Below are 20,232 nucleotides of genomic sequence, written 5' to 3'. Positions count from 1 at the left end.
ATAAAATTAAGTTGTGACATAACAGAAGACAGCACCAGCTGTCACTGCACAGCAGTAAATAGTTAATATATTAGAATTAATTCAAAATTAATAGGTTAGCTGGGTCAGATTGGAAGGAAGGTTGCCTGGAGGCAAATTACATTCTTTGTTAATAAAAACAGAAAATGCTGGGAATACTTGTAGGGGTTCGCAAAAAATCCCCTCAGCCCCGAAGATACTGGAGGTATTAATCTACATCGTGGACGGAGACTGTGCGTGACTTTAAATTGCCTCTGGGTTGGACAATGTTTTAAAATGTGCCCAGAACCGCAAAAGGCTGCGTTGCGGCACGTGGACAACACCGGAATCGAGGAATTCGTGGAAAAATTCGCACACTTTAAAACAGTACATTTTATTAATAAAATTGTTCCCTGGAGTTTGGTAATTTCAAAGGGGTTTAAAAATGGCCGTCAGAAAAGCATGGCCAGGACAATGGGGCTTGGAAAAGCAGCTCGCAGCTGTCTGTGAAAAGTGGGAGGGTCAAGCAGTGGCAGCCAGACTCTGTCAATCAAAAACGGGAGTTTCCCTTCCCTGCTGACAATCGATGTTTGTTTACAAGAAACTGCAGGATGTTGACATAAGGGATTAAACCACTTGAGGCTGACCGCAGGACAAAGGGCTTCTGTTTACCTAGTAATCCGACCCATTCAAAGCCCCTTACACACAATGAGACACACCTAAACTACGGAAAGGACTTTGACAGTTTAGAATTAATGGGTTTTTGAATCACCCATTACTCCCTTTTGTTAGCCCAGAAACTCCGGATGTGGGCGGGAACATTTCGGCCCCAGAACGAAGCCCGTTTGAGTCAGCCAATCATGGCCTTTCTCTTGTGTATTCAAACTTTTCGGCGCAAATTTGCACACAGACCCTTTCAGCGCCAAACAGCAGGAGGTCGCAGGATATAAAGGTAGCTCCTGAGAAGCTATCTCTCTCTCTTACTTTCCTTGGACCACAGGGGAGCAGGTTTCTGACTCCTCAGCAAGGCAACCTAGTAAGGAGTTAGGGGGTGGAAATTTAGGGGAAATTGCTAAGATTGTAAGACTTACATTGTAGCCATTTATCCCTCGTTTTTGCCGTCTGTCCTCCCCTGTTAAGTAATTTACTGTAATTACTGTGTTCGTGTGGTATAGTTTCTTTAGTTTAATAAAAGTTGATTTTCTCACATCCAGTCCAGTTGTCCGTTTTAATATATTAATTATAAGTCCTCCAGTCAGAACTGAAAGGGTGGGTTTAGCGATTCGAAACCGCTGTTTGGGATTGGTCAGAGTGTAGTAGCCAAAGGCTGCCTGACCAGGTAAATTACCGTAAAGCAGGTAAAGGAAGGTAAATTACCGTAAATCCCGAAAAAGATGCCCCCCTACATACTCAGCGGGTCAGGCAGCATCTGTGGAGAGAGAAACAGAGTTAACGTTTCAGGTCGATAACCTTTTGTCAGAACTATCACCGACCTGAAACGTCAACTCTGTTTCTCTCTCCACAGATGCTGCCTGACCTGGTGAGTTTATTCCAGCATTTTCTGTTTCTATTTCAGATTTCCAGCATCCACAGTATTTTGCTTTTACATTCTTTTTTGTTCTGCAACTCTCACATCAGGACTGAATGGTTGGAGTGGACAGCTAAACAAAGCATTCAAAAGAGCCACACATCAGCCACGAAACAGCAGCTTGTGGTTCCCAAGGTACTGATTGGACATCCCTGGTCTAACATCTCAGGTACATGCAACAAAATTGTAAATAGGTTGCATCTGGCATATCAATAGTGCAAAGCTCCCCTACAAACAGAGCACAGCTCCTTGCTGATGTAAACCCACCCTTGCCCACTTTTTCATTCTGCAGACTGCAGCTGTGGCTGTCTGGCGATAGAGCAGGACACGGCAGACAAGCTCCAATTTAATTATTTTATTCAGGCTGGACATACTATATTATATTGAAGTTTCTCCCCATGATCCTTCAGATGTTTTCAGCAAATATAGCAAAAACAAAACCTTCTGCCTGGGATTAGGAGGATACATATGCAGTGCTTTAGAACTCGAGTGCATTAAACTCTGAACTATAATGGAGAAAGATCTCCTATTCAAAGTTGCATAAGTAAAGATAGGACTACACATACAACTATATTTACACATGCACCCTCATGATCTAATTTTATAATGATCAGTGACTGACGTACGAGAGTCCGGACCATTCCTGTAACACTGAAGTCTTAACCTTAAAATTGCCAAATTGCAGGTGGTGCACCAAATATTTAGATAAATTTGAGCTTATATAAATCCCCCTCCTGTCACATTCACATGTGCAGCAATATAATAAGGGGAAAAAAATCAGGTTCAAAGTACGTATTTTTTAAGACACATTATTGTCTACCATATCAAATAAAGACAGTTTGGCAATTTCATTTAGCAAGCACATCTGAAATGTGGCCTGGATTTTGAGATCAGCGGCGAACAAACAGCACCAGCCTTTCATTACACTTACACTTGCCCACAGACTTTCTATGAGCTTTTGCACTGGAGCTTGCTGTGATTAGAAAATCATTTTGGCACGGCATCCTCTACAGGGCATCTGGGACCTGTGTGAACAGGGCAAGCAACTGTGCATCTCCTTAACCAATCAAATTTAAGAATTCTAACTGAGGCACGCAGAGTCTGAATCAGGAAGTGTAAGTTAGAATATTTAATTTAATGCCAAATCAAGTACAGAAAATGAAATAAAGAGACGGAAAGAAAGATGAAATTGAGAGAGATAAAAGAGACAGAAAGAAAAAGTTTAAAAAATTAAAATCTCCAACAATAATTAAAATCTGAAGGAATGAGACTCCACACTTGTTAAAGTTAATTAATTAAGACTTACTACACCATTAAAAATTTACTTACACTGGAATGGACATGCCCCAACTGTTGCTGGCGAGTTTAGTGTGCATCTATCGAAGTACCGGTATAGTGCAGCTTCTGGAGGAGCAGGGCAACTCGGACAGCATCTTCCTGATTTCTGCGTTTAACTGCGCATGTGCAGTTGTCGGACGTTGCTGTCCGATTTACACTTTAATAACAGTGAGCGCCATTAGCTTCACCGTTATTTCCACCGCAAAACCGGGTCATGAGGGTTGGAATGGGGAGAGGAAGAGGGATACTGGTGTTTCCATTTTGAAGATATTTAACTGCAATAGCCCAGTGCGATTATACATCAAGAAAAACCTAGCATTGGTCCCTTAACTCACATTAAAAATACTTCACCTGGAGCCCCCTGAATAGCTGAGCTGTTTAAGGTAGTGGGTAGTTGAGCTATACTGACCTGAAAGCACCAAGGTTCCATCCCCAGTCTATGAGATTTAGCCAATCTCAGGTGGGCAGCAGCAGGGATGCAACAACTGACCTCATCATCCTCGGTTTGGGGGGGGTGGGCAGGAACACAATTAGTGTTGGCCACGGTTCCCACTTCTGATTACTATTCAGCAACCCTTGATGGAAAAAATTAATTAGTGTGTGCGCGCACATGCATGCACGTGTGTTATACACACACACACAAATGTAACAGAATAGCCTGTAGGCATTCATCGCCTGGACTCAAACATGAAGAGTGGAATTCATGGTAAGTTACCACAGTGGTGATGACACCTGTGTCAAAATACCCCAACAAGGAGTCAATATCTTCAGGACAAAGGCAGGTGGGGTGGGGGAGAGGGGTAGAGGGACAAGAGAAAATTGGCAGCCAAAGGAGATAGAGTAAAAATTATTGCAACTACACAAACAGCTTACATTAATCATCCCAGAAGAATGCAAATGGCACTTCAAATGCTAAAATTGCCAACAATCAATACAAATCTATTATCTGAACTATCCTGAACGGCTGGAATGATGGATGTGCTCCCTCGAGTCAGACATTATAAAATTAAATACACGCAGGGAAAATCTTGAGTATATAGAATGAAAATTGTACAAGTCCCAGGTGAATATCCAAATTATTCAAAATGGCAACCTACTTCATCTGGTGTGATTTACTGATCTTTACTATTTGCTAACTAATCCTCCATCTCCCCACCTAAACAGGATTAACAGATTCAATATGCTCTGAAGGAGTAGTTATGTTACTCAACTAAGCTTCAGCAGAAGATCTACAATATTCAGTGTGGCTTTTAGACTTATTTGGGCATTTTAGATGTGAAAAATAACATTTAAAGTTTAGCGACAAAATAAATCATATCCCCAAACGGGTTATCTCTGCTTTCTGGCCATAATAATTTTCAAGAATAAGTATATTTTTAACACCTTCCTCGTTAGCTATTTATTTCAGTAGACGTAAGTATCAAAATTTCTTGAACATTCAATGTCGCTTCTGGACTTTCCCGCCCCCCCTCACACCCCACCCAACACTTTTGTTTATGTTCACTGCAAAATGACAGTTTCAATAAGCAGACCATGTCTCCTATGAATGAAAATCTTCATCATTAGACATACCATGAATGAAAAAGCAGGCCATGGGATTAACAACTGCCCTCCAGTTATGATGTACAATGGACCAGCAATCACGCGGGATGCCCACTACACTTCTCTCATCATTCAGGATCTATGCTGGGACTTTTTTCGTTTTCCTTTTTATACAAATGACTTGGATATAGGCAGAAGCAGAAGGATATTGATATTTGATGATACCAAGTTAGGAGTCATGGTAAACTGTTAGGAAGAATGCAGGGAGAGATAGATTACTTAAGTGGGAACATAGGTGGCAGATACAGTTCAAGCAGAAATATGCAAAGTAGTACATTTGGGCAATAGAACAGGTAAATATTATATAACCTAAATAGGAAGATCCCTAAATTGGAGAAATAAAGAGATCTAGGGTTCAGAAACAGATATCTTTAAAAGGAGAGGAGGCAGGTACAAAAGCAAAAAGAATTCTGAACTTTACACATAGGCACATTAAATATAAAAGCAAGGAAGTGATGTTGAATTTATACAAGACATCCATTAGATCGCTGTTGGAATATTGCATGCAGTTCTGACCACAGAAAGGATATTACAGCCATGGGAAAAAAGTACAGTGAAGATTCACAAGCATAATATTAGGAATGAGAGGGTATGATTAAGAAGGGGGGCTTGAAAAAAGATGTGATTTCTTTTACCCACTGGGAGAGAAGGTTGGGGGGCAGCGGAAGATCTAATAGAGGTTTCAAAATTACAAAAGGCTTTGGGAAAGTGAAAGATCGTTTCCACAGTTGGCACGTTGATAGCAAGGGAGCAGAAACTAGTTATCACCAAACAACTGGGGGAGTTTTATTACAAGAGGCTACTGAGGCACAGACTATAACATTATTTGAAAGGAAATGGGATAAGTATTCGAAAAAGATGAATATGAAAGGATACGGGTAAAGAGCAGGGAAGTAAGATTGGAGCAGAGTAGATAACTTCTATTGAAGATCTAGCACAGGTGGATGGACCAAATGGGCTCTTTCTGTCCTGTAATTTCCGATAACCTCCTGAAACAGTATTTACACAAAGCACCAGCCCACTGTTCTAATGTACGTATACACACACACAGAGCACCAACCCTTATTCCAGTATACAGATACACAAGCAATCCTCTGATGCAGTATGTACTGTAAATATAGCCCCATTTCATACTTCTATTTACTGTTTGTTGTGCAGACGCATTAAGCTTTTTACTTTTAACCTTCATTTTGTCTTTCTGGGGAAAAATCTTTGCCAAGTGTAATAAATGTTTAATTGAAGCGAGATCAAATTACTGGACCTCAATACTTCTGCACTGCTGTCAGATCTAAAGTAAAAGGATTAACATCCCAGCTCATTCTTGAAATCTAATTTTATGAAGTCATGCCTACACCTACTAATGAACTGTAAGGAACCAAATCTCATTATGTTAATATGACAAAGGATTAGCATTTTATATAAAAGGTTAATTAATTTCTCACTTGAGAACGAGAATGTCGCAGTCTGACATTCCCAGTCTCTGAATCCCTGGACTACTGATCCGGAAGCAAATTTACATTGTGCAGAGAGAGAAAGAGAAATGAAAGCCTTATTTTTATTCCTAATTTCTGACCGTGTGTTGGATTTTTTTTTTTTTTTTTTTTTAATTGTCATTTTTTTTTTTGCTTTATTTCTACATTTTGCTTGCAGTATTTAATCCAGCCAACTGAATTAGCTGAGGTATTTTTGCAGGGCAATCAAGGTTTCCCAGCACCTTGACAATGCAGCGCACACTCATTAATGCAGCACACTCTGCACTGAAATATCAGCCCAGATTTATACCTAAGTCGCAGCAGTTTGACTCACTGAGCCTAAATGAGATGTACAAGCAGCAGCAGCAGCCTTCCACTACCTCACCATTCCTCGTTGTTGAGATCTGACAATTAGTGGTGTTGGGCTATTAGAACACGGGTGCATTGCGCACAGGACCACTGGAATTTTTTCACAGAATGAGGCCGTTCAGCCCATGTATTGGTGTCAGCTCTCTGCTAGAGAAATCCAAACTAAACCCACTGCTGTGCTATCTCTCCATAGTCCTGTATTTTCATCTGCTCAAAATATTTATCCTTTTCCTCCTCCACAGCTTCTAGTCTCTTTGTCATTAAGAAAATATTGTTTACCGCACTTTGGTAGAGTATTGTTGGTTGTTGCTTTGATTGAATTTTCAGCACACAGTCCTGGGGATGGGATTTCCTTTTGCTGGCTCTTGTTGCTCTCCATGACTTAAATAAGGAAGATGAATTTGAGGGGACAGCAAATACGGATGCAATGACACTTGAGATGTTATGGCTGTACTCATCACTATTTCAGGACTTGTACTTATAGACCTAGACACTTGTACCTTGCCATGTCCAAGGAGACCTGTCTTGACTTCTGCTGCTTCATAAGAGACGCTGTAACTGAGATATGTCATCTGCTCTAGGCTAACCTGTAGATAAGTTCAAGAACAGGGACAAGTCTTACCATAGCTGAAGGTGACCACAGTATTAAGCTTTTACGCCACTGAATCCTTCCAAGCCGCCACAGTGAACAGCTGCTTGATCAGCAGTACAGTCCATGGATACGGCAACATTCAGCACTTTTCTATTAAAAGGAAGCATCAATTGGACAGGAAATAGAACTTTCACTTGAGTGGCAAAAATCCTAAGAGTACACAAAATGAAGAGAGTGATAATTTGCTCTCTACCAAGTAGCATGGAATTGAGACACAAGTGAAACTTTGTATTTTAATTTAGCATTACTTGTTTATTATGTTACATGAATGATTGGAGCAGTTGAATCCATTACATTCATATGCTGATGGCATTACTATCGCTGAATTCCCCACCATCAACATCCTGGGGGTCACCAAAGACTAAAAACTTAACTGGACCAGCCACATAAATACTGTGGCTACAAGAGCAGGTCAGAGGCTGGGTATTCTGCGGCGAGTGACTCACCTCCTGACTCCCCAAAATCTTTCTACCATCTACAAGACACAAGTCAGGAGTGTGATGGGATACTCTCCACTTGCCTGGATGAGTGCAGCTCCAACAACACTCAAGAAGCTCGACACCATCCAGCCCGCTTGATCAGCACCCTATCCACCATCTTAAACATTTACTCCCTCCACCACCAACGCACCGTGGCTGCGGTGTGTGCCATCTACAAGATGCACTGCAGCAACTCACCAAGGCTTCTTCACCAACACCTTCCAAACCTGCGCCCTCTAATACCTAGAAGGACAAGGGCAGCAGGCGCAGGAGAACACCACAACCTCCAAGTTTCCCTTCAAGTCACACACCATCCTGATTTGGAAATATATCGCCGTTCCTTCATTGTCACTGGGTCAAAATCCTGGAACTCCCTACCTAACAGCACTGTGGGAGTACTTTCAACACACTGACTACAGCGGTTCAAGGCGGCAGCTCAACACCACTTTCTCAAAGGCAATTTGGGTTTGGCAATAAATGCTGGCCTTCCCAGCGACGCCCACATCCCGCGAATGAATATTTTTTTTTTAATGTATATTGGAGAGAGAAAACCAAGAGCAGCAAAGAGCTTAATAAAGGAAGGAAATCCTGTACCATTCAAGTAAGGAAGGGAAGTCAATGTAAAAAGTCCTGCATCAACCAGAGCTCTCAAATACCAGTCAAGTCCTGCTGTAGAAATGTTGAAGTTAGTTTCATTAAAAAAAAAATTAAGAAAATCCCACTCTGCAGCCTAATGAATCAGCCTTTTTGATTAACTCTTGTAGGCAGCTTTGGGTTTGAACCTACTCTTCATGAAAGCATTATAATTTGTATTAATTTTTTCAGGGCATTATATTTTGTATATCTAAACCTATAGGAATCAGGGAAATAAATTTTAAGACATTTATTTAATATATGTGACTTGCGGTTTGCTGAGAAAAACGTCTTTTTGTTCGATTTTCATAGCATGGTCAACTCAATGAAATGACTTCAGTGGCAAATTAAATCTGATTTTAATCAGCCATCGGCACACCTCTCAAGATTGTGAATACAAAGAGATAAAAAAAGAAACACAAGCAGTCAAGTTGTATTAAAACAGAAAGCTGCACGGGGAGAGTTTTCATCAGGCTCACAAGGTTAGAATGCTGGAGATTGGTTAGGGTTTGTGACAAGCAAGGGCGACCCACTGATGTGGGGAACCATAACATAGACATCCCCATTTGCATTGGTACATGAGGTGAGTTTAACTGTTTGAACTAAGTAATTTGATCATCGCTGCTGCTCTGAACATTCAACTTCCTGTAAAATAAAGAAGCTTAAGAATTGGTATTTGGCCTCGTCTTACAGGCATTATCTTAGTCCACCTTTGTAGAAGCGTGGGGGCACGCGACATTGTTACACTCTTGGGTTATGCCATCATACAAGTAGATTTTGGGCGGCATGAGTCAGCTTCGACAAACAAGAGGCATGGGATCCAATTACAGGAGCCACTGACCCCACTGAACCAGAGGAGATATCCACAGCAGATCCACATTTTTAACACGGAGATTAGACAGCAGGATGGCCTCCCTTTCTGTTTCTTGACACAAATTGCAGCAAATGATGACTCAGGCACTCATTCATGCACATCAAAATTCATGGCCCACGATTTGGTCACAGCAGCACCTCACGCTGCTGGGGAGCCACATAATTATATGGCTGTTCTATACCCAAACCAAATATAGAAAACTCAGTAAAATCATTTTCCTAATCATGCTGTCTGTGGCTGCTAAGAAGCATGTTTCTGAAGAGAACGAGAAGACTCTCCACCACACTGCTCCGTCACATAACTTACTGAAGTACAGAGTTTGGCATGAAAATTTGCCTCTCGATAAATCATAATCAGTATTAAGATCTTTTTTGGCAGTTATTTGTACGGTATTTGTTTAAAATCAGTGTAAAGGAGGATTGTAATATGGTAATGTAAAAGCATAGGAGCAGCTCTGTTTCCGATGTTACAAACAGTAACATTTTGACCCAAGGCTAGAAATAGAGCTCAATGGAGAGGGATAGAGGCAGGAAATCAGTCAGACAGCAAAACTAAAAGTAACAAAACAAGACAGAACAAAATAATTGAGAAAGAGAGAAACAAATAGACATCACAAGCAAAAAAACCCAGTAAAACAGATAGAAAAATGCAATAACTAAAAGAAAAAGTGACGTGACAAGGAAAGACAGGGAGACAGAAATAATTTTCTTTTGTTCATTAAACAGAGAGAAAATAAAGAGAATGGATTGGCACTGAGCAATCAGAGTTTTTGTTTTATTTTGTGAAAAATGTTTGCTCAATCAGGTGAGGGTTGCTGGATGATAGCAAAATACTGCAGATGCTGGAAATCCAAAATAACAACAGAGAATGCTGGAAAAACTCAGGTGGTCAGGCAACATCCGTGGAGAGAAATTTGAGTTGACGTTTCGGGTTGAAACCCTTCTTCAAAACTGGAAAGAAAATAAAAAGATCGAAGGCAAAGCAGCAATCGAACAAAAGAAGAAAAGAGACAATAAAAGGTATGCGAAGCCAGATGAGATGGTAATGGGCCCGTGGAGACAAAAGGCAGCTGAGATTAGGTGTGAAGTGTACTGGCAGGTAAGAGACAGCTGCCAGGTGAGAGAGAGAGAAACAAAAGGAAAGGAGGGGGGGGGGGGGGGGGGGGGGAAGAGAAAAAAAGGGCCCAAAACAAAGGGGTGGAAAAAATTTAAAGGAAAAAAGTAATAGGGGCCGAGGCCGATTAGGCACTTAGCAGCCTTCCGGACTCAATATCAAGTTCAATAATTTCAGATCATAACCTCGGCCCCTATTACTTTTTTCCTTTTAATTTTTTCCACCCCTTTGTTTTGGGCCCTTTTTTTCTCTCCCCCGCCACCCCCCCTCCTTTCCTTTTGTTTCTCTCTCTCACCTGGCAGCTGTCTCTTACCTGCCAGTACACTTCACACCTAATCTCAGCTGCATTTTTTCTCCACGGGCCCATTACCATCTCATCTGGCTTCGCATACCTTTTATTGTCTCTTTTCTTCTTTTGTTCGATCGCAGCTTTGCCTTCGATCTTTTTATTTTCTTTCCAGTTTTGAAGAAGGGTTTCAACCCGAAACGTCAACTCAAATTTCTAACTCAAATTTCTCTCCACGGATGTTGCCTGACCTGCTGAGTTTTTCCAGCATTCTCTGTTGTTATTGAGGGTTGCTGGGTAATGGGTAATTTTAATTTCGAACACCCAGCGTCAGCATCGAACACTTCCAGATCAGGTACAGCATGGCAAGACGCTGAGTGATGCTCCCTGTACGCTGCCCCAAAAATATGTCTAACCCTTGACTTCAGAAGAGCATTCTATGCACCAGGGTGACATGCTTCTATTTTCCACAGCAGGCCCCCTGAACAACATGCTCCCCTCCCCCCGCCACCGCACCCCCCACCCAGAATGAGGGAATAAATCTAGAATCCTGATTGCTCAGTACATTCACTCTACCCCAAATAAGACGCATTTATGTGGGTGAGTCAAAGTCTGTGTAATGGTTATTTACAGTGGCTGTTATGCATAGTGTGTTGGTGCTACCTGTTTGCGTTTTCTAAAGCGAGGTAGCACCAGTCCATGCAAATACCATACAGATGGCTGGCAAGAAAGAATTTAATATTTGATTTGCCTAGAGGGAAATTTTTACTTGACATCTGCCAAGTTAGAACTAACTTAGAGGCAGTCATGCTGTAGGCCTATGCCCACCACTAGACTAAGGTTGGGCACATTCATTTCACACAAAATCCTTATAGCCAGCAGACAAAGGTGACTGCCAGCTAGTTATTCTGGCCTGGCTTTGAACCCAAGTCCCAGAGATAAAATGCCAGTATCTTATCTTGCATCGGTTTGATCGCATCTGGAGAACTGCATTCAGTTCTGGGCACCACACCTTAGGAAGGATATATTGGTCATGGAGGGGTGCAGCGCAGATTCACCAGCATGATACCGGGGCTAAAATGGTTAAATTATGAGGACAAGTTGCATAGACTAGGCTTGTATTCTCCTGAATATAGAAGATTAAGGGGTGATATAATTGAAGTGTTTAAGATGATTCAAGGATTTGATAATGTAGATAGAGAGAAATTATTTCCTCTGGTGAGAGCCCTCCAGAGCAAGCGGGCATAACGATAAAATTAAAACAGCCTTTCAGGCGTGATGACAGAAAGCACTTCTTCACACAAAGGATAGTGGAAATCTTGAACTCTCTCCCACAAAAAGCTGTTGAGGCTATTTCAAAACTGAGATTGATAGATTGTTAGGCAAGGGTAATTAAGTGATATGTAATCAAGGCAGGTAAAATGAAGTTAAGATACAATTCAGCATGCCTACTTCTGTTTCTAATTTTCCATGCTCCTTCCTATGTTATCTGCTGAACCAAGTGCTTCTAATAATATATCTAAAATATAAATGATCAAAGGTTCGCATCCCCAGAGGGACAACAGTTCTGAAACACCTCGGTGCCTTTAATTATCTTTCACTGGTTTACAAAATGTTCCTAAAAATGCCAGGAAATTGACCCTGGAGTTGCAGCTCTAAAAGTGCCCATTCGTCCTCAATTAATCATTACACTTATAAGGAACTTTGCAGTCAATAATTCTTCACCATTTGGTTACACTTTAATAATATTTAATAGTTGCATTTTAACAAATAACTGATTACTGACAATGGCCAATGTAAGTGCAGAGAGACAGATAATTTGCAACAGCATATACACCTGATTTATTGCATGCTTGAAGTTCACAACATACACAGTACGTACCTCATTCGTCAGTCTACAGTATACTGGTAAAGACTTGGGGTAAGCAGAAGAGGTTACATGAAAATTGACACCATGTTGTTGGGAGAGGGAGAGGAGGCATGACGATAAGGAACCAGGGCCTAATTTATTTATAAACTGATTCTCTACCATGTTGGGTTATGGAAACTAAGTTATTCAGTAGCCATCTTATGATATGATTAGCTGCATGATTTGTGTGGCACAGGTGGCCAATGCTGGGAGATGACGAAAAGCACTCGATTATGTCTGCATTGCTGCATCAAAGCCAAACATATCCAATGCTGGAGGTCAGCCATGGCATTGAAACTCTTTGGATGCCAACTCCCATTGGAAAATGTCAAATACAAAGCTTTGTATTCTCTTCCATTCACCCTTTGTATTTTTCAAATGGTCACAGAATATGGCTTCATTTATACAGGCTGGAAACTGCATAGATTGTGTGCTCGTCACTTCCATCATTTGTTTAGATGACTGGTTTGGTTTGGAATTGTGTGAACGTCTGACTAACTTCCCATCCAGTCATCACCAAAGAATCTGGGATGGGCTCCGATACATCTAGTCTAAGCTGACTTTTTGATTGACAAGTCACCAAAATGTGACCGCTGACTGTGAATCTGAACCCCGTGTTTCTGATGAACAAATGCGAGGGAAATATTATGCCCCATTATTGTTGAGTTTGGGTCTGACTTTTTTTCCCCAAATGCACATATTAACCAAAGCACAATATTTCCCAGAGCCACACATCACCTTCAAAGTTGCTGCTTGTATACCACAAGATGGTCAACTTATACATCTACTAAATTAACTCTCAACCACAGATCTAAGGAAACCCTAAACTAGCTTAGCCATAGGCTCTCGTTAAATCTCTGGAATAAAGTTTACATTTTTCTACTAATGCAAGGAGCTTTAGCAATAAACTCTTGGAATTAACAAGTATACACAGCCAATAAAATTATGGACATCACAAAATACAAGAAAGTAGAAATTGGGCAAGAGATGAACCAAATAGTATTGTTTCACAAAAAGATAGACATCGGAATTTAGAGAGGTGTTGAATCATTGTAATGAGATGATATAACAGGTATCAAAAGGGTGAAAGGGTGAAAAAAGACCAAAAACGAGATGACAGAAACAACTTGTATTCATATGGTGCCTTCAATATTGTAAATATCCCAACGGTGCGCGGAGGAGAAATGGAAAACAAGCAGGAGTTGAGAGATGGCTGAAAAGAGGCTTTTAAAGGAGGAGATAGAAGTAGCAAGCCAAAGGAGTTCCAGGTATTAGGACTATCATGGCTAAAAGATTCTACCATCAATAATGAAGCAAAGGTGGGGGGGAGGAGACAAGAGATGCCCAAGTCAGAGGGTCAAAGGGCACTAATTGCAGATGGCTGCAGAGGTAAGATGGGTGAGGCCATGCAACAATTTGTAAAAATGATTTTGAAATCAATGATCTGGGGAAGGGAAGCCAAAGTATGTTAATGAGAACTGAAGTGATGGGTGAGCAGGACTTAATATGGGGCAGGACAGTTTTGAATCAGTTGCAGGATAGAACTCGGGAGGCTGGCAAGGGGGCAATGGAGAAGTCAAGTCTAGACTAATGAAAGCATGGATAAGGAGCTCTGGTGGGAGTAAGGCAAGGGTAGAGACAGGCATATACTCCACAAACTCCAACTGTCCTGCCTAATATTAAGTCTTGTTCTCCCGTCACTTCTTGATGTGCCTCAATAAATCCGAGACTCAATGGTAGCGGAACAAAACAAGGCTTTTATTAACTTAGAAGGTAACACACAGTGGAGAGGTGTCTTCCATCCAGAGGTCTGCAGTACTGGATGTGAGGCACGCTGAGCCTGCTTACATAGGGGCCAGGTATGGGCGGAGCCCTACACACAATACAATACAAGGTGAGGAAACGGAACTGAGGTAAGGGAAATGAAACTGAAACTAAACCACAGTCACAGGCACAATCACACAGAGAATACAGATGAGTGATGAATGGCATATTTCATCACACTTCTGTTCTCATTGACATACTTTTGCTTTCCTGCCCCAGCTCATGCAATTCAAAATCCTTTTTACAAATTGTTGCGTGGCCTCATCCATCTTATTTCCAATCAGTGCTTTTTGACCCTCTGACTCAGGTATCTCTTTTCTCCCCCGTCCTCAAGTATGAGGCCAAATGGATCCATCAGTGAAGAAGGACTTGATCAGCTACAGGTACTATGTTATCACTCTGCAGGAGACACAGAAACTGTATAAAAATTTAAGGGAAGTCATCCTACTTCTTAAAATCAGCCTGAAAGCATCATAATTAACTTCAGCATCCTCAAGTATATTTTAGTCTATTGATTATTTTTTCAACATTTTTGGTAATCTTTGAGTGCGGAGAGTGATAGCGTGAGGATACAATCAATCATCTGGTATGCTTCATCCTCAATACTAATCTAAGTTAAGTAAGTTCCTTCACACAAGCAGACTAAATAGCTGCTTGAATAGAATCACAAATACAGAGTGGATACTGATCACCTAAACAAAAAATACATCAAATCAAAAGACAGCTTTCTTTTTAAGAAAAGGGTCTTGACTGCAACGTTCATTCAACATTGATCTATGAAAGGAATGGTGCTGTGCACCAACAAAAACACCAGCGAGTCGTTCAATTCCCCCAATTCCCAATCTCAACTCTGCTGCACCAGTCAGAGTCCTTGGGCTGGATTTTGTGAATGGAGGCAAGTTGGAGGCAGGACTGCTGCTTGTCGTGTCAATGTCCCACCTCCATCCTCGCCTGACCATTCAGAGGGATTTTCCCCCGATTGAGCTTGTTGAGCCCGCTCTGCAGTCTCAGCAGGCCAATTAGGGAAGAAGTCACTGACAGGTCACGTCAACGTCAGACGTGCTATCTGTCAAGACATCTTGAAAGGAGAAATGGCAGCATTTGACAGCTCTGTGAAGCTGTCAAACACTGACATTCTCTTTAGTTTGATGAGTCTTTGAAGTGAGGACTCATCAAATATTGCAAATTTGTAAATTTCAGATGTCTGATGGATCGGAGGGTCCATCAGCCATTACCTGAAATTGACCAGGAGGATGTCCGCTCTCCCCACCCAGCGCGGCTAAAGGCTATGGAAAGAAAACAAGGTAAGTGAACACTTTTTAAACTTATCACTCAACTTGCATACTTACCACCCCACACTTGCATCCATCACTCACCTCTACACCTTACTTCCAGGTGCCTCTGACCACCGCAGACCTCCTCCACGTCTCCTCCAACCCGGCGGGGTTCTCCGAGGTCGGGAAGCCTTCACCTGTGAAGGTAAAATGGCACTAATCCTTTTTTCTACCTGTTAACTACCTGTTAGGAGGCGGGTTTGCCATCCGCCCCCAATTTCTCCGATTTAACCAGCTTGGAAAATCCAGCCCATAGTCATAACAGCACAGGAGGCGGCCATTCGGCCCATCGAGTCCATGCCGGCTCTCTGTAGAGCAATCCAGTCAGTCCCATTTCCCCGCAGCCCTGCAAGTTTATTTCCCTCAAGTGCCTATCCAGTCTTCCCTTGAAAACATTGAGTGTCTCCACTTCCACCACTTCCGTCGGCAGTGAATTCCAGGTCATCACCACTTGCTGCGTAAAAAAGTTTTTCCTCACATCCCCCCAATATCTCTTGCCCAAAACCTTAAATCTGTGTCCCCCTAGTCCTTGTACCATCAACTAGTGGGAACAGCCTTTCCCCCTCTAGCCTATCCAAACCCGTCATAATCTTGTACACCTCTATCAAATCACCCCTCAACCTCCGTTGCTCTAATGAAAACAAATCCAGCTTCTCCAACCTGTCCTTGTATCTAAGATCCCCCATCTCCGGAACCATTCTGGTAAATCTCCTCTGCACCCTCACAAGGGCCTTCACATCCTTCCGAAAGTGTGGTGACCAGAACTGGACGCAATATTCCAGTTGTGGCCTAACCAGCACATTATAAAGGTTTAGCATAACTTCTCTACTTTTGTACTCAATACCTCTATTTATGAAGCCCAAGATCCCATATGCTTTGCTAACCACTCTCTCAATATGTCCTGCCACCTTCAGGGACCTATGCACATTAGCTCCCAGGACCCTCTGTCCCTGCATACTTTTTAAAACTGTGCCATTAAGTGTATATTGCCTCTCCCTGTTCCTTCTGCCAAAATGCATCACCTCACAATTCTCTATAAAATTTCATCAGCCACTTGTCTGCCCATTCTGCTAGCTTTTCTATGTCCTGTTGCAGTCGATTGGTATCATCCTCACTGTTTGCCACACCCCCAAGTTTGGCGTCATCAGCAAATTTAGAAATTCTACTTTGTATTCCAATATCCAGGTAATTTATATATATCAAAAAAAGCAGTGGCCCCAGCACTGACCCTTGGGGAACACCACTGTCTACCATCCTCCAGTCTGAAAAACAGCCATTTACCACAACTCGCTGTTTTCTATCATTAAGCCAATTCCTTATCCAAGCTGCCACTGACCCACCTATTCCACGAGCCTCAATTTTGTTAACCAGCCTTCTATGTGGTACTTTGTCAAACGCCTTCCTAAAATCCATCTGGACAACATCCATTGCATTCCCTTCATCAATCCTCCCTGTTACGTCAACAAAAAATTTCAATTAGATTAGTCAAACACAATCTGCCTTTTACAAATCCGTGTTGGCTCTGCTTAATTAGCTTAAACCTCTCCAAGTGCCCGTTAATTTTTTCCCTGATTATTGTTTCTAGAACTTTATCCACTGATGTTAAACTGACCGCCTGTAGTTACTAGGATTGTCATTGCACCCTTTCTTGAACAATGGTGCCGCATTTGCCACTTTCCAATCCTCAGGCACCTCCCCCGCATCTAGGGAAGATTGGAAAATTATGGCAAGCCCTTCCGCTATCTCCTCCCCCAATTCCCTTAGCAACCTGGGATGCAAGCCATCTGGACCAAGCGACTTGTCCACTCTAAGCATACCCAGCCTTTCTAGTACATCCTGTCTATCAACTTTCACCCCTTCCATTGCTTCTAACTTTTCCACTTCTACCGATATTTTGTCAGCATCCACCTCCTTAGTAAACACCGATACAAAGAAATCATCGAGTATTCTAGCCTTGCCCTGCGCCTCTAAGCATATATCACCACCTTTGTCCCTAATAGTCCCCACCCCACCTCTTTCTACCCGCTTACTGTTTACATGCCAGTAGAAGTTTTTTGGGTTCCCTTTTATGTTAACCGCCATTCTACTCTCATATTCTCATTGAGGTGTAACCCGTCCGGCTTGCACAGGTCCCACCTTCCCCAGAAACGGTCCTAATGCCTCAGGAATCTAAAGCCGGAGGTGTCAAGTTAAGACACATCACAGGGTTTGTGTAAAAGTCATAGCTAGTTTGGAGCCAACATGTCTATGTTTTAGCTGTTATTATATTAAGGTGTGATATTTATAACCATGCAAAATTGTCTTATATCTACATAAACAAAGCCTCTATTCCAGTGAGAATGGGGTGTATGCGGTGCGACATTGCCATCTACTGGTGTAGTAGCATATGACAAAGATCACGTGACAATAATCTCACAATTGATAGGTTTAGACAAATCATGTGACTGTCAAATAGGTGTACAATACGCTAACTTTCAGTAATTCTTTGGTATTCCGTGCTGAGAACTCGCCTGGATTGGTTGAAGTTAAATACAGGCCCGAGCGATATCCTACTGTAATAAGTATATAGACGTATAACTTGCTTGTACTTTGTGTTGATATAATTAAAACCAACAAGTTGATTTATCTCTAGCCTATATCATTTGGATTCATCTACCCAGTTGACCTAACGCACAGCAGGTCAGTCAGCTTCTTAAAGAGAAAAGCAGGTTAATATTTCAGGCAAGATCCTCCCTCAGGATACTGGTAATCAGAAATATAAACAGAAAATACAGGAACAGTTCGGAGGAGCTCCACCTGAAACTTAGACCTGTCATTTTCTTTCAGATGTTGACGGACCCCCTACTCTGACTAAAATAAGAAAAATGAAAAGGTTGGACGGAGACACTTAGCTCTAGATCCATATGGTTTACAATATTTAACAAAATTCTGGCCATTGCCTAGGATAAATCTGTCGGCCTCCTCCTGAGGTCCCCACCATCACAGAAGCCAGTCTTCAGCCAATTCGATTTACTCCACATGATATCAAGAAACAGCTGAGCGTACTGGATACAGCAAAGGCTATGGGCCCCGACAACATCCTGGCTGTCATGCTGAAGACGTGCGCTCCAGAACTAGCCGCACCTCTAGCCAAGTTGTTCCAGTACAGCTACAACACTGGCATCTATCCGACAATATGGAAAACTGCCCAGGTATGTCCTGTCCACAAAAAGCGAGACAAATCCAATCCGACCAATTACCGCCCCATCAGTCTACTCTCAATCATCAGCAAAGTGATGGAAGGGGTCGTCGACAGTGCTATCAAGCGACACTTACTCACCAATAACCTGCTCATCGATGCTCAGTTTGTGTTCCGCCAGGACCACTTGGCTCCAGATCTCATTACAGCCTTGGTCCAAACATGGACAAAAGAGCTGAATTCCAGAGGTGAGGAGAGAGTGACATCAAAGCAGCATTTGACCGAGTGTGGCATCAAGGAGCCCTAGTAAATCTGAAGTCAGTGGAAATCAGGGGAAAAACTCTCCACTGGCTGAAGTCATACCTAGCACAAAGGAAGATGGTTGAGGTTGTTGGAGGTCAATAATCTCAGCCTCAGGACATTGCTGCAGGAGTTCCTCAGGGCAGTGTCCTAGGCCCAACCATCTTTAGCTGCTTCATCAATGCCCTTCCTCCATCATAAAGACATAAGTGGGGATATTCACTGATGATTGCACAGTGTTCAGTTCCATTTGCAACGCCCCAGATAATGAAGCAGTCCATGCCCGCATTTAGCAAAACCTGGACAACATTCAGGCTTGGGCTGGTAAGTGGCAAGTAACATTCGCACCACACAAGTGCCAGGCAATGACCAACTCCAACAAGCAAGAGTGTAACCACCGCCCCGTGACATTCAATGGCATTACCATCGCCGAATCCCCCACCATCAACATCCTGGGGATCACCATTGACCAGAAACTTAACTGAACCAGCCACATAAATACTGTGGCAACAAGAGCGGGCCAGCTGCTGGGTATTCTGTGGCAAGTGTCTCACCTCCTGACTCCCCAAAGCCTTTCCACCATCTACAAGGCACAAGTCAGGAGTGTGATGGAATACTCTCCACTTGCCTGGATGAGTGCAGCTCCAACAACACTCAAGAAGCTCGACACTATCCAGAACAAAGCAGCCGGCTTGATTGGCACCCCATTCACCACCTTAAACATTCACTCCCTCCACCACCGGCGTACCGTGGCTGCAGTGTGTACCATCACAAGATGCACTGCAGCAATTCGCCAAGGCTTCTTTGACAGCACCTCCCAAACCCGCGATCTCTACCACCGAGAAGGACAAGGGCAGCAGGTGCATGGGAACACCATCACCTGCAAGTTCCCCTCAATTACACACCATCCTGACTCGAAAATATATCGCCGTTCCTTCATTGTCGCTGGGTCAAAATCCTGAAAATCCAATCCCTAACAGCACTGTGGGAGTACCTTCACCACAAGGACTGCAGCGGTTCAAGGCAGCGGCTCACCACCATATTCTCAAGGACAATTAGCGATGAGCAATAAATGCTGGCATTGTCAGTGACGCCCACATCGCAAGAACAAATAAGAGAAAAAAATAAATCAGACATTAGAGGCATTTTATTTTAGGTTTTTAAAAAAAATAGGTGATGCGCTATCAATTACTCATAAAAGACTGAGAGTTAGAAGAGTAACCAAAGGCTTTTATTAACAACAGAATGGAGGTCTGCCTCGAGTGGTCGACCGGTCCAGGATAC

At 42.4% G+C, this 20,232-nt stretch overlaps 1 protein-coding gene across 8 annotated transcripts in view; it reads right to left on the bottom strand.

Moving 5' to 3' along the window:
* The window catches only part of LOC147120218 (E3 ubiquitin-protein ligase HECW2-like), a 424,776-nt gene that overhangs the window by 317,085 nt on the left and 87,459 nt on the right, over positions 1–20,232 (bottom strand). The window contains exon 2 of one of the 8 annotated variants that reach the window (XM_085985830.1): positions 15,513–15,607. The exons of the other annotated variants lie outside the window; for them this stretch is intronic. The gene's annotated coding sequence lies outside the window, so the exon portion shown is untranslated. The remainder of the gene's footprint in view (positions 1–15,512; positions 15,608–20,232) is intronic. 8 annotated transcript variants of the gene reach the window in all.

Source organism: Somniosus microcephalus, chromosome 4, assembly GCF_052327205.1.
Source record: "Somniosus microcephalus isolate GS21.2 chromosome 4, FLI_Smic_1.0, whole genome shotgun sequence".
In the NCBI taxonomy this organism is placed as follows: domain Eukaryota; kingdom Metazoa; phylum Chordata; class Chondrichthyes; order Squaliformes; family Somniosidae; genus Somniosus; species Somniosus microcephalus.
The sequence above is the reverse complement of the archived record's forward strand: the minus strand, read 5'-3'. Positions and strand labels throughout refer to the sequence as shown.